The sequence below is a fragment of the Engystomops pustulosus genome, chromosome 7 (assembly GCF_040894005.1).
Source record: "Engystomops pustulosus chromosome 7, aEngPut4.maternal, whole genome shotgun sequence".
Lineage (NCBI taxonomy): Eukaryota > Metazoa > Chordata > Amphibia > Anura > Leptodactylidae > Engystomops > Engystomops pustulosus.
In genome coordinates this window covers 84,126,371-84,139,201 of record NC_092417.1, presented here as the reverse complement: position 1 = coordinate 84,139,201, position 12,831 = coordinate 84,126,371, and the positions used below count along the sequence as shown (strand labels likewise).

At 43.6% G+C, this 12,831-nt stretch overlaps 1 protein-coding gene across 5 annotated transcripts in view; it reads right to left on the bottom strand.

Annotated features, from left to right (window-relative positions):
- SLC9A5 (solute carrier family 9 member A5) overlaps positions 1-12,831 on the bottom strand; it is a 120,003-nt gene that overhangs the window by 83,405 nt on the left and 23,767 nt on the right. The gene's annotated exons all lie outside the window — the stretch shown is intronic.

The following is a 12,831-nucleotide window of genomic DNA, read 5'->3' as shown; positions in this document are numbered from 1 at the left end:
ACAGGAGAATGATTACTGTACAAAAATACACCATTGTTAATAGCAAATAAACACAGACTACATACATAGGGGTTAATACAGTGGGGGTACCATTGCAGAGTTAACTGTTTTGTGGTGAAACAGTGGTGGGCAGAATGGACATTGCCTGTGGCTCCACCTTTGCCAGGTAGTGGCACTTATGCCGCCTGGTGCCCTGGAGCCTTTGGTATAGTGTTCCTTCAGACTAGCGGCAATCACTTACATTTCAGGTTCTTGGCTGCTGCAAAAAATGGGGAAGGGAAAGGGAAGGGAGCCAGAGCAGATGTACAGGCTAACACAGCTCACGCGCTGGACCTCTGGTCTCGTCTGGTGTAATATCTCTGCCCGGTATCCACTGTGAGTCGATATACTTAACTATTGGAAGACTGCGATACTTTCCAAAGAAGATGGATTAAGAATGTATTTACCAACTAAATGCAGTATAAAATGTTACCTATGGTGAATGACTCGAAATGGACAGTGGATTGCTTTAAAAAATTGACGTATTGAAAAATAGAAAGAAGTAAAAGAATTTTTGTATTATGATATTTTTCACTAAAGGATATGAAAAATCTGCTTGCATGGTGATTTGTTTTTGGTTGTACAGACTGACGCCTATTTTGGTGGAGGTTAAGCTCTAAGCCTGCTGTGCACTGTACTAGACAGAAGACCAGCAGTCTAGTTACTGAGGTGCTCAACTGGAAGGGACTCATCTGCAATAACCAGCCACTATCATATACACTACACACTGTATGTGGTTGAGGTGTGTGACAATTTCTTCAGTCAGCTAGAACCTCAGCATAGGTCACAAACAGCAAATTTCAATTTGAGACAATAAATTTGACTAAAACTACAACCAAAGACCACATCTACTTTTAAAATTTGGCAAAAGGAAATGTTTATACTTTTGCAAGAATTTGTGGCATATCAGCATTTGGACCTTTATTCCCACATAGCCTATGACAAAAGCTAGAGCTTATGATTCTGGATTTATTCTGCAATATGGCTTTTTTTTAGTAGGTGCATTTTAGCACTTGTCTGTCTTCACAAGGCAATTTTATAGATGGAATCTCTTCTAGAGCCACAAGAAGCTTTTATTGGTCAAGTCTTTGAAATTAATTTTCCACTATGAAAACTAATTACAAAGAGCGGTATCAGCAGGCTGACATGTGCGCTGCAAACAGCCAGTGTGCTAATTACACGCTCCTAAAATAAGACACGGTTTCCTTAGTTACTGAAGGCACTATTTAAATTCAAGGATATTAAACAGAGAATCCTTTTACTACAAAAGAGAAACCCCTACTAATCGGAAAAGAAATACCTGTCCTTTGATAGGAGCAGACAACATCCTCCATACTCAAAACGGAAATATGTATCCTAAACTCAAAAGGAAAGGAAGGCTGTGACTGATCTGTCATCATAAAGGATGCTGAGGGTTGGAGTCCTATTAGATTATGTATATAAATTCCCACAGACTTAGGCCCTCTGCACAGCAATGTTGTTTTTGTCAATGTCCCTGTTAATTCAACAGCACACAGACACATGCATCTTAATGGGCTTGCATACACTGCTATGGCTTCCATGGCCTGTGTGTGAGCCGACTGTCCCAGCCACAAAACTCAGAGCAGGTTGTATTCCTGACTGTATTTGCGGCTTGAGCAGTCTTTTTTTACCATCATTGGCGATGATACACAACAGAATGGCGCAAACAACAGACTATGGGTGCATTGTATATGGCCCAAGAATTCACTCATTCAAGAAGGTAGGCTAGATACCTAAAACCAAGACAAATTCATGGCCAATTTCCATCAGTCTGTCTGGCTTGTAATGGAAGAGTTACATTGGCTTCTGGAATCAATTTTTTTAATTAAATAAATAAATAAAAATGGATGAATTTTGCTGTGAACTGTCTGGCTCCCAAAAGTGTATCCAAGAAACCATCTGTTTTCATAAACAGCACTGGGTTGCCATTTTTTCATTGATCCATTGACTGAAAATCAGTTCACAGTATGACATGCTCTACTTCAACAGACCATGTCTCTAAAGCCTCATTAACACATCTATAAGGAGGGCTGTGATCTGGCCACATGATTTACGGCTAGATCACGGCCCTATTGAGGTCTATGGCATTGGTCGCAGTGTGGTGAGTGTCTCACCTCAGCATGACCAAACCCGAATGGCCGCTTGTCTTTCAATGGAGAGGGGAGGGTGAGGAGTGCTCAGTCCCCCTCCCTTCTCCGCCCGGGCCTATGCTCACCTTGATATCCGGTCCAGGCAAGCACACAGACATGTAAATGTAGCCAAAGGTTACATGTACATGACCATGACATCACCGCTGTTGGAACCTGGGAGCAGCAAATGCTCACTCCCCCCTCCCTTCTCCACCCCACACTATGCTCACCCCAGTATCCGGTCCAAGCAAACACACAGGCATGTGAATGTAGCCAAAGGTTACATGCATATGACCGTGTGCTCACAGCTGTCAGAACCTGGGTGTAGCAAATGGCAGGGTGGAGAAGGGAGGGGGAGTGACCGCTCCTCACCCCTCCTCTCTCCATGAAAACGCGAGCAGTCGAATTAGGGTTCAGTTTGAAATGTGGTCAATCAAATAGATGATCGTATTAGCCATGAAAAAACCATTGGGGGACATCTCGTGCACAGCCAGAAAGTATGGTCATGTGCAGGTAGCCTAACAGACATGATCTGTTTAAAAAAAAAAAAATGGACATGAGAAGTGATCCATTAAAAAGTATTGCATTTAGTGCAGTCGTTTGCTGTTAGTTAAAAAACTTAACTGCAAATGGCTTAGCCCTTAGAAATAGATTTGAGTAAAATTGTTTTACTCTGGCACAAATAGGGTTGGACAAGTACAAGTGAAGTAAAGAAAAACACTACTATGACATTTTTTTCTGAATTTAACATTCATCAGAAGACTTCCATTATTGCTCTGTTCTGTTCAGCGTCTGAAAATGCACAGGACATGTCCAAAGAAAGCAGTATTTCAAGTGGCTTTAGAATAATCAGTATTGAGATTTTCTGGGGGGTTTTTTTTCTTTGTTTGTTTTTTTTTTTTGTATAAATAGTTTTTATTGTATTTCCAAAGTGAGGTACAAGCATACGAAAATAATTACAATGCCAGCAGTTTACAAAATGCTTTGTGTAATACAGTAATACAATTCTTAAACATTTCTTTGTACCATCAAAGTAGAGGGGGGAAATAAGAGCTTATTTTTGTGGTATTCTGAAAAAATAAAAAAGGCAGATTTTCAGTTTTACCCAGTTTTACTGCCTCATTGTGTAAACCTATACTAAGCCTGGGAGCACACAGAGTTTTGCAGGATTTTTTTTTTAGAGATTTCTTTGCAGTTTTTTTTTTAATACCAAATTGTGGACTGCATTCGGCAGAAAGAAAATCCCTTAATTATATTTTTCTTTCTGTGCTAAGCCACTCATAACTACGGTTTAAAAAAACTTCACAATTTGCACCAAAAAAAGCAAAAATTATTCCATGTCTGTCCTCACTATTAATGAAATGTCACCTAGATGGCAGTTATAATAGGTTCTCCCCTCCAAAGAAGTTGCTATCCTGATATATCCATGACAACACATCGCTCTGAGAAATTCCCTGCTCTGCCATTACTATAGATCCCTCCTCCTCACACTGAACAGCTATGCAACCACTAGCTCCAGATGAACATCTTATTATATGAACTAACACAGCAGCAATATACGTTATTTATGTAATGATCCAGTTACTGAGAACACAGCACTATTTCCCTTAGGTGGCACTGCTGATGTTTGCAAGACTCACAGGCAGGAGAGAATGCCTACAAATGCAAAACAAGCATCAGTCCTTTAGGCAGAGTAGCGGTAAAAGAAATGTGACAGATATCCAGGGCACTTACATAGGAGGCATTCATCTCTATATTACATAAAAACACACAAACTAAAAGCAAAAGTGTACCACATAAAATGAATTGTGGATGGAAATTTACATTAAAAGGACATCTATGACCAGGATGAAAGATTGTAAACCAAGAACACTTACATACTGGTCTGTTCTACTTTTCTTTTGCTTCTTATGCCTTTGTTTTTAAGAAAAAAAAGTTTAAACATTATGCAAATGAGCCCCAGGGGCTTAACACCCATGGAGCCCGGAGCCCCACAGGCTCATTTGCATAATCTTAAAAGCCATTTTTTGAAAAAAGCAGGGCATAAGAAGGTAATAGAAGAGCAGATCCTGCCAGAGGTGGGAACACACCAATATGTCAGTGTGCTTGGTTTACAATCCTTCATCCTTTAATATAACAATGGGAGTCACCAGGTAAAGTACAATGAAATGGCAACTGGGAGGTAGATACTGACACCCTGACATCCGGGGTGACAGGACAATGATACACTGACTCATTTGGATTAAAAGTCAATGACACCCTGTGATCACATATCCAGGAGATCACTGTTAGGGCAATGATACAAAACTCTACCATTTGGATGAAAATTAAATGAAACAAATGAAGCTCCAGAGATAGCAGTTCTAAGCAATCCAAGCTGTCACACATATAGTAGGTTCAGCACCACTGCCCTTGGCAGCAGGGCCTGGACAAGGTATGTTGGAGCCCAAGGCGATCACGACCATGTCAACAGCCCCCTCCCCCTTCCCATGAAAATGCTACTATTCTTTGCCCCTAGACCTCCTGCCAAATAACCACTCGGGGAAGAATAATCCATGTTTTTTATTTAGTACGTTAGATTCACCTACAGAAGCAGAACTATAACACAAAAAATTCAAAGAGGGAGGATAGAGGCTGCCATGGTGAACTAGTGGAAACTGAATTACCGGTGAGTTCTAATTTCCTGTTTCCAAGACGTCCCCAATGATGGCCCAACCTTCATTGTTTACTTCCAGTGGACAGAAATCTGACCACGATCACACAGGTGAACGGCTGGTTATATCACACAGCTGTGATTACTGTCTGATACTAATGAGCCGTGCACCTGTGTGACCAAAAGAGAAAAAGAGCACTCACATTCCCTGGCTGGTTTGGATATAGAAGTCCACAATAAAGGTGCTTCCACGGCGTCTGGCAGGTAGAGGCAATCTGAGAGTATGTAAGGAATACCGGAGCACTTGAATAAAACCCAACGAAATTTTATTGCAAATCCATTCTAAAATTTAGCACAAGTTCTGTGCATTTATCGGTGTAGGTACATGGGCAGACAGACCTACGCGTTTCAGCTCGACTCCGAGCCTTAATCATGGTATGTTAAAAACAAACTTTATGCACCTTTACACACCTGAATAGTTAACAGTTTTACACATCATTTCCGGTTTCGTGTGCGAGACCGCATCTTATCCTCTTACACAATAGTATATATAATCGTATGCGGAAAAATAGTAAGAATTTAGATGTTTAAAGAAAAACTTAATAGATATAAGCCAAAATGTGCCAAATCTAAATGTACTTTCCCATTCGAATGTGTCAAAGAATCGTAATACGTCTGAACTGTCCTTTAGGAACCGATCCCGGGTGTTTAACCCCTTACACGCCGCGGTCAAGCATGACCGCGGCGTGCAAGTGTGTCCCCCGTGGATCGGACCCCCCCGGTGTGCTTACCGGGGGATCCGATCCCTCCTGCCGCTGCCCCAGGTCGCGACGAGTGACCCGAGGCTGTCGGCTCCTCTTCTCGCTGGGTCCTGCCTTCCTGGCAGGACCCGGCTGTAAGTAACTGAGCATGCGCGGCATGCTCAGTTACTTACACTATACACTGCAATACAAGTGTATTGCAGTGTAGAGGCTTGAATAAGTGATCGGATGATCGCTTGTTCAAGCCAAAAGGTGGAAAATATGTGAAAGTAAAAAAAAAAAAAAAAAAGATTAAATCATTTTAAATCAAGTTGTTTTACATACGTTGAGGGGTGAAGTTTCTATAGTGGGGTAATTTATGGGGTGTTACTATTATTTAGGCCTTACAAAGTCACTTGGAAGCGGAGTTTTCCCTCAAAATGTGAGTTTTGGCAATTTTCATGAAAATGGGAAAAATCGCACCTAAAGTTCTGCACCTCATAACATACTAGAAAATTGAGAGGATGCATAAAATATCATCTCAACATAAAGCAGACATTCCGTAAATGTAATTTATCAAGATTTTTGGGTAGTTTTACTTCCTGTCTGGAAAGCAGAACATTTCAAACTTGGAAAATATAGAATTTTTACAAACTTTTGCCAAATTTTCACTTTTTTTCAGAACGAATTGCAAAACGTATCACTTAAATTTTATAACTAACATGAAGTACAATGTATCACGAGAAAACATTCTCAAAATCACCCGGATATGTTAAAGCGTTCCGAAGTTATAACCAATTATCGTGAGACATGTCAGATTTGAAAAATCGAGTCTGGTCATTGAGCTGAAAACTAGTGTCGGTGATAAGGGGTTAATTTAGTCCCAGGCTGTTCAGCTCTATGGTGTCTGTAATGAAGTTTTATTGATAATCCTTCCCATTAAAGAACAACATTTTGAAAAAGTTTTTTTTTCTGGAGCTACAATTATAAAATATACAGTACATGAGTGTATAAATCTGTGTGATTGTAACTTACGTGTACATATGTATTTAGGGGGAAGCAGCAGGGAGCACTAGGAGGAGAGTGATGAGCTTATTCTTTCTTTAAGGGCTGGGGGCCAGAGGTCACACTAACATTTTTCCAGAAGGGTAATAATACTCCTCTCACCATTTTTGAGGAGTATTTTTAGCCGAGGAAGAGTATGGAATTTTCAGTTAATACAAATATATAACTCCAAGTTGTATAAATTGTTAATAGCCAGCCCCAAACCCCCTACCTCCCCACACTGAGCAGGCTGGGGCTCCCGCCTCTAAATTTATTTCATTTATTTTTGCGGGGTTGAGGGCATAACACTTTTTTTTACACGGTTTATTTTTTACTAGATAGTCCTTCCCAAAAACATAAGCCTTCTGACCAATGCACTTGCGTTCACTAACTAGCAAGATGTGTTTGGCCGCGATAAAGTTGTTACTTACTGAGCACAAGTGTTTTGGTTCAGGGAGGATTTTTTTCAATACAATGTGAAAACATTGGGGTCTTTGCTGTATTTATTTATTTTATCCCTTACTTGAAATGCCTGGATCATTGTACAAGCACTGTCATCTCCTGTGTCCTCTCCTCCTCATAGATTGTAAGCTCTTATGGCCATTGTACAAGCATTATCACCTCCTGTGTCACCTCCTCCTCATAGATTGTAAGCTCTTATGGCCATTGTACAAGCACTGTCACCTCCTGTGCCCTCCTCCTCCTCATAGATTGTAAGCTCTTATGGCCATTGTACAAGCATTGTCACCTCCTGTGTCCCCTCCTCCTCATAGATTGTAAGCTCTTGTGACCATTGGACGAGCACTGTCACCTCCTGTGTCCCCTCCTCCTCATAGATTGTAAGCTCTTGTGACCATTGAACAAGCACTGTCATCTCCTGTGTCCTCCTCCTCTTCATAAATTGCAAGCTCTTGTGACCATTGGACGAGCACTGTCATCTCCTGTGTCCCCTCCTCCTAATAGATTGTAAGCTCTTGTGACCATTGTACAAGCACTGTCACCTCCTGTGTCCCCTCCTCCTTCTCATAGATTGTAAGCTCTTGTGACCATTGTACAAGCACTGTCACCTCCTGTGCCCCCCCCCTCCTCATAGATTCTAAGCTCTTGTGACCATTGTACAAGCACTGTCATCTCCTGTGTCCCCTCCATCCTCATAGATTGTAAGCTCTTGTGACCATTGTACAAGCACTGTCATCTCCTGTGCCCACCCTCCTCATAGATTGTAAGCTCTTGTGACCATTGTACAAGCACTGTCATCTCCTGTGTCCCCTCCTCAGATTGTAAGCTCTTGTGACCATTGTACAAGCACTGTCATCTCCTGTGTCCCCTCCTCCTCAGATTGTAAGCTCTTGTGACCATTGTACAAGCACTGTCATCTCCTGTGCCCACCCTCCTCATAGATTGTAAGCTCTTGTGACCATTGTACAAGCACTGTCATCTCCTGTGTCCCCTCGATCCTCATAGATTGCTTATACAATGGTCACAAGAGCTTACAATCTATGAGGATGGAGGGGACACAGGAGATGACAGTGCTTGTATAATGGTCACAAGAGCTTACAATCTATGAGGAGGAGGAGGGCACAGGAGGTGACATTGCTTATACAATGGTCACAAGAGCTTACAATGTCACCTCCTGTGCCCTCCTCCTCCTCATAGATTGTAAGCTCCTGTGACCATTATACAAGCACTCTCAACTCCTATGTCCCCTCCTTATAGATTGTAAGCTCTTGTGACCATTGTACAAGCACTGTCATCTCCTGTGTCCCCTCCTCATAGATTGTAAGCTCTTGTGACCATTGTACAAGCACTGTCATCTCCTGTGTCCCCTCCTCCTCAGATTGTAAGCTCTTGTGACCATTGTAAAAGCACCGTCATCTCCTGTTCCTCCTCATAGATTGTAAGCTCTTGTGACCATTATACAAGCACTGTCATCTCCTGTGTCCCCTCCATCCTCATAGATTGTAAGCTCTTGTGACCATTGTACAAGCACTGTCATCTCCTGTGTCCCCTCCTCATAGATTGTAAGCTCTTGTGACCATTGTACAAGCACTGTCATCTCCTGTGTCCCCTCCTCCTCAGATTGTAAGCTCTTGTGACCATTGTAAAAGCACCGTCATCTCCTGTTCCTCCTCATAGATTGTAAGCTCTTGTGACCATTGGACACGCACTGTCACCTCCTGTGTCCCCTCCTTGTTCTCATAGATTGTAAGCTCTTGTGACCATTTCAGGCTCAGGTAACCACTATTAATCAATTGAACTCCCTGGGAATAGGTCAGTCACACAAACCTGTGAGAACACCACAGCAGACACAGGACCCCCACCACAGCAGGCACAGGACCCCCACCACAGCAGGCACAGGACCCCCACAGCAGACACAGGACCACCACCACAGATGACAACAAACTCCTTTGGAATCAAACGCTTCTCCACTCTCCTCCTTTCTCAGACTTTGCCAAGTCTGCTAGTGCGCATGTGCAGCTGTATATATTAGAACTAGAGAGACAGGTCAGGAGAGGAGGAGGAGCTGAGACCCCTGTAAAGGTCACATGCCCTGTCCTCCTGCCTGTGCTTGCCCCGCCCCTTTTTAGTGTAATGTGATTCCCCTGCTGCTCCCTATATGTGAAATGAGCTTGGAGAAGACAGTGACCGGCAGCAGTGAGTGTTCAGGGGGCGTGGCCTCATCTTCCCTTCTGCCGGCAGAAGCAGAGACCTCTCTGCAGTGTAGTGGGTCCATGTGCACGTGACTGCTCTGTGCGCTCCGCTGTCAGCTCTGCTCCTTACAAACTAGCAGGCGGCAGCTGCACATCGCTACTGCGGAGAGCCAGCGCTTTTACAAGAAAATCACCAAGCGTATTTATACGCTTGGTGTTTTTTTTGGAGAGTAAATCAGCCTCTGCATGCGTCATAGACGCTTGTAGAGGCGTTATCGCGATCTCTGCTGGGGGCAGTGTACTGGGGACTACCTATGTACTGCGGGACAGTATGCTGGAGACTACCTATATACTGGGGGATGGGCAGTGTGCTGGTGACTACCTATGTACTATGGGGGAGGGGCAGTGTTCTGGTGGTTACCTATATACTGGGGGGGGGGGGGGGGGGGGGGGGGAGTCTCCTGGGGCTACCAGTATACTTGGGGAGCAGCTTGCTGGGGTTACCCATAAACTGGGGAGCAGTGTACTGGATACATATGTGTCAGGAAATATAGAATAGAGTAGGGCATTATATATATATATATATATATATATATATATATATATATATATATATATATATACATACATACATACATACATACATACACACACACACACGTCTGGTTTTGTATAATAATTAATGTATAATATATAATATAATTATTTCCTGTTTGTAAATTCTTTTTTTTTTCAATTAAAGTGTGCACTATGGGGGCAAATATGGCCCCTACTCATGCAAATATCATGAAGGCATCACTGGAGGAGAAGTTTGTCTATGTAGTTTAAACAAAGAGATTCAATTTTTGAATGTATCTGTAATATACGATAATCATAGACTAACTACAGATCTCTATGTAAAACCTATGGATAAAAATACCCTTTTGAGATATGACAGCCCTCATCCTCGTCCTATGCTTTTCAGGGTGAAGAGGATTTCAAACATCGGACATACCGTATATACTGGGTATAAGCCAAGTTTTTCAGCACCAAAATTGTGCTGAAAAAAATAATTTTAACACTGTACTAACCTTTCTGACGCCCCCCGCAGGTCCTCTTCTTGCTTCAGATATTCTGGTGCTTCTTTGGGTCGTTCGGCTCCTCTTCGGGTCCCCTCGCGATGCAGGCGGCTCACAAACAATGACATCCGCAAGCAGCTGATGTCATTGTGTGTGCTGGCCGTGTGCAGGGACCCAAAGAAGAGCCGAACAACCCAAAGATGACCTGTAGAGGCACCAATGCATCTGAAGCAACAAGAAGACGTGTGGGGCGTCGGAAAGGTGAGTACAGTGTTATTTATTTTTTTTTTTTATTAAAGGCTTGGCATACTCGGGGAAGGGGCTGGCTATATACCGCAGGGGCTGGCAGGCTATATACTAGGGGGGCAGGGGCTGGCAGGCTGTATAATGGGGGGGCTGGCTATATACGGGGTGGATAGGGTCTGGCTGGCTATATACTGGAGGTTAGGGAGCTGGCTGCCAGGCCATATACTGTTTTTTTTTTAAATTTGCTCTCTACAACAAAGTACCTAGAAAATGCCCTGATTGATAGACTGACATTAGTATATAAACAGTGACACACTAGCACTCAAGGAATGCACAATGGCATACGTCCAACAAGACATCACACATGTTTATCAATAAACATACCATATATAAATGCCAACACTTCAATGGATTACATTCAAGGAACTGGTGTTATCTTTCATGTTCTTATAACACTACATAAATACCATGAAATATCACCGCTTTCTCCTGAGGCTCAGCACAGTGTCAATAAATCCAATTAGACCCCCCTCAACTGCTATTATATCACTTCTCCTTAAACGTCTCATTCTCTGCTAAGTCACTTAGTAAATGCTGCTGAGTTACCTAACAGGCAAGCAATAAATAGTACTCCAGCTTGCTGAATGTGCACCATGGTAACACTCGCTGTACAAGGACATTTTCTCGCTCTCATAAATCTATGACAGAAGTAATAAAAGCTACAAACAGTACAAAATGTAACCCAGCTATGTCCAATATTATATCTTAATAAGAATACCCCTCACGCATATATATCATAAGCAGGGCCGGATTATAGGCGGGGCTCACGGGGCTAGAGCCCCGGGGCCCCCACCATCTTGCTCCTCCTAGAGGCCCCCACCAGATCGCACCCCCGCTCCTCCCCCGCACTCCTTTCTGAGCCGCCCGCCGCCCCCAGACACAGGGGACCGCCTCCCTGCCCATTTCCCTGCACAGGTGACGGCCCTCCAGCTTGCCCATCCCCCTGCATGGCCTCCCCGCCCGTCCATACAGCTGCATGGCGGAGTCGCCCGCCCATCGCCGCCCACCCCACACATCGCCGCCCGCCCCGCACGGCACAGGTGACTCCGCCTCCGGAACCACCCTCCCCTCCCCAGCACAGGTAACTGCTTCCAAGCTCGCCCATCCCCCTGCATGGCCTCCCCGCCTGTCCATACCGCTGCTTGGCGGAGCCGCACGCCCCATGTGACTCCGCCTCCCCCCGCCCCGGCACAGGTAACCGCGTCCTGGCCCACCCATCCCCCGCCATGCCCGAGCCCCCAACCCCCCGCCGGCTCGCACGAACAAGCAACCCTGCTCGACCCGTCCCCTCCCCCCCGCGCTCGAACAAGCTCACACCCCCTCCCCGTCCGAGCAAGCAAACTCTCCCCCCCCCCCCCCCCCGGCCGAACAACCTAGAAACCGACCTACCCCCCGCCTGCCCGAATGCCACCCTGACGCCATGGCCTTTCACCGGGGGTAAGTATATACATATGTATTTGTCTGTATATATTTATGTATTTACAGTGTATATTTATGTATATATAGTGTATATATACTGTGTGTATATATACAGTGTATATATACTGTGTGTATATATGTATATAAAGTGTATATGTATATATACTTTGTGTATATATGTATATACAGTGTATATGTATATATACTGTGTGTATATATGTATATACAGTGTATATGTATATATACTGTGTATAGGTGTATAGATGCATATACTATATTTATATACGCATATATTTACATAAGCATATATATGTGCACATTTATATATATGAATGATGTGGTTTTTGTATATGCTGTGTATATGGTATGTATGTATATGCTCTGTATACTGAATGTGTGTGTGTAAGTGTATACTTGTGTGTGTATATATGGGTGCAAGTATACGTGTGTAGAACTTTATTTGTGTGTATATAAGTATATAAAGGTGTGTAATTGTATCAGGGTACATTCACACGAAAGTATGGGGGGCGTATATATATATATATTTTTTTAAGGGGAAGGGGGGCCCCATGCAGAAATCTGCTATGGGGCCCAATCTCTCCTAGTTACACCACTGCTTGGGACTGCATGGCTGTGCGGGCTGAGGTGTATGTTACATGGGCCTGCATGGCTGGTGTGGCTGCTTGTCTGATGCAGGCTGAGATGTTTGTTAAATGGGACTCGTGGCTGTGCAGGCTGAGGTGTATGTTATATGGGACTGTATATCTGGTA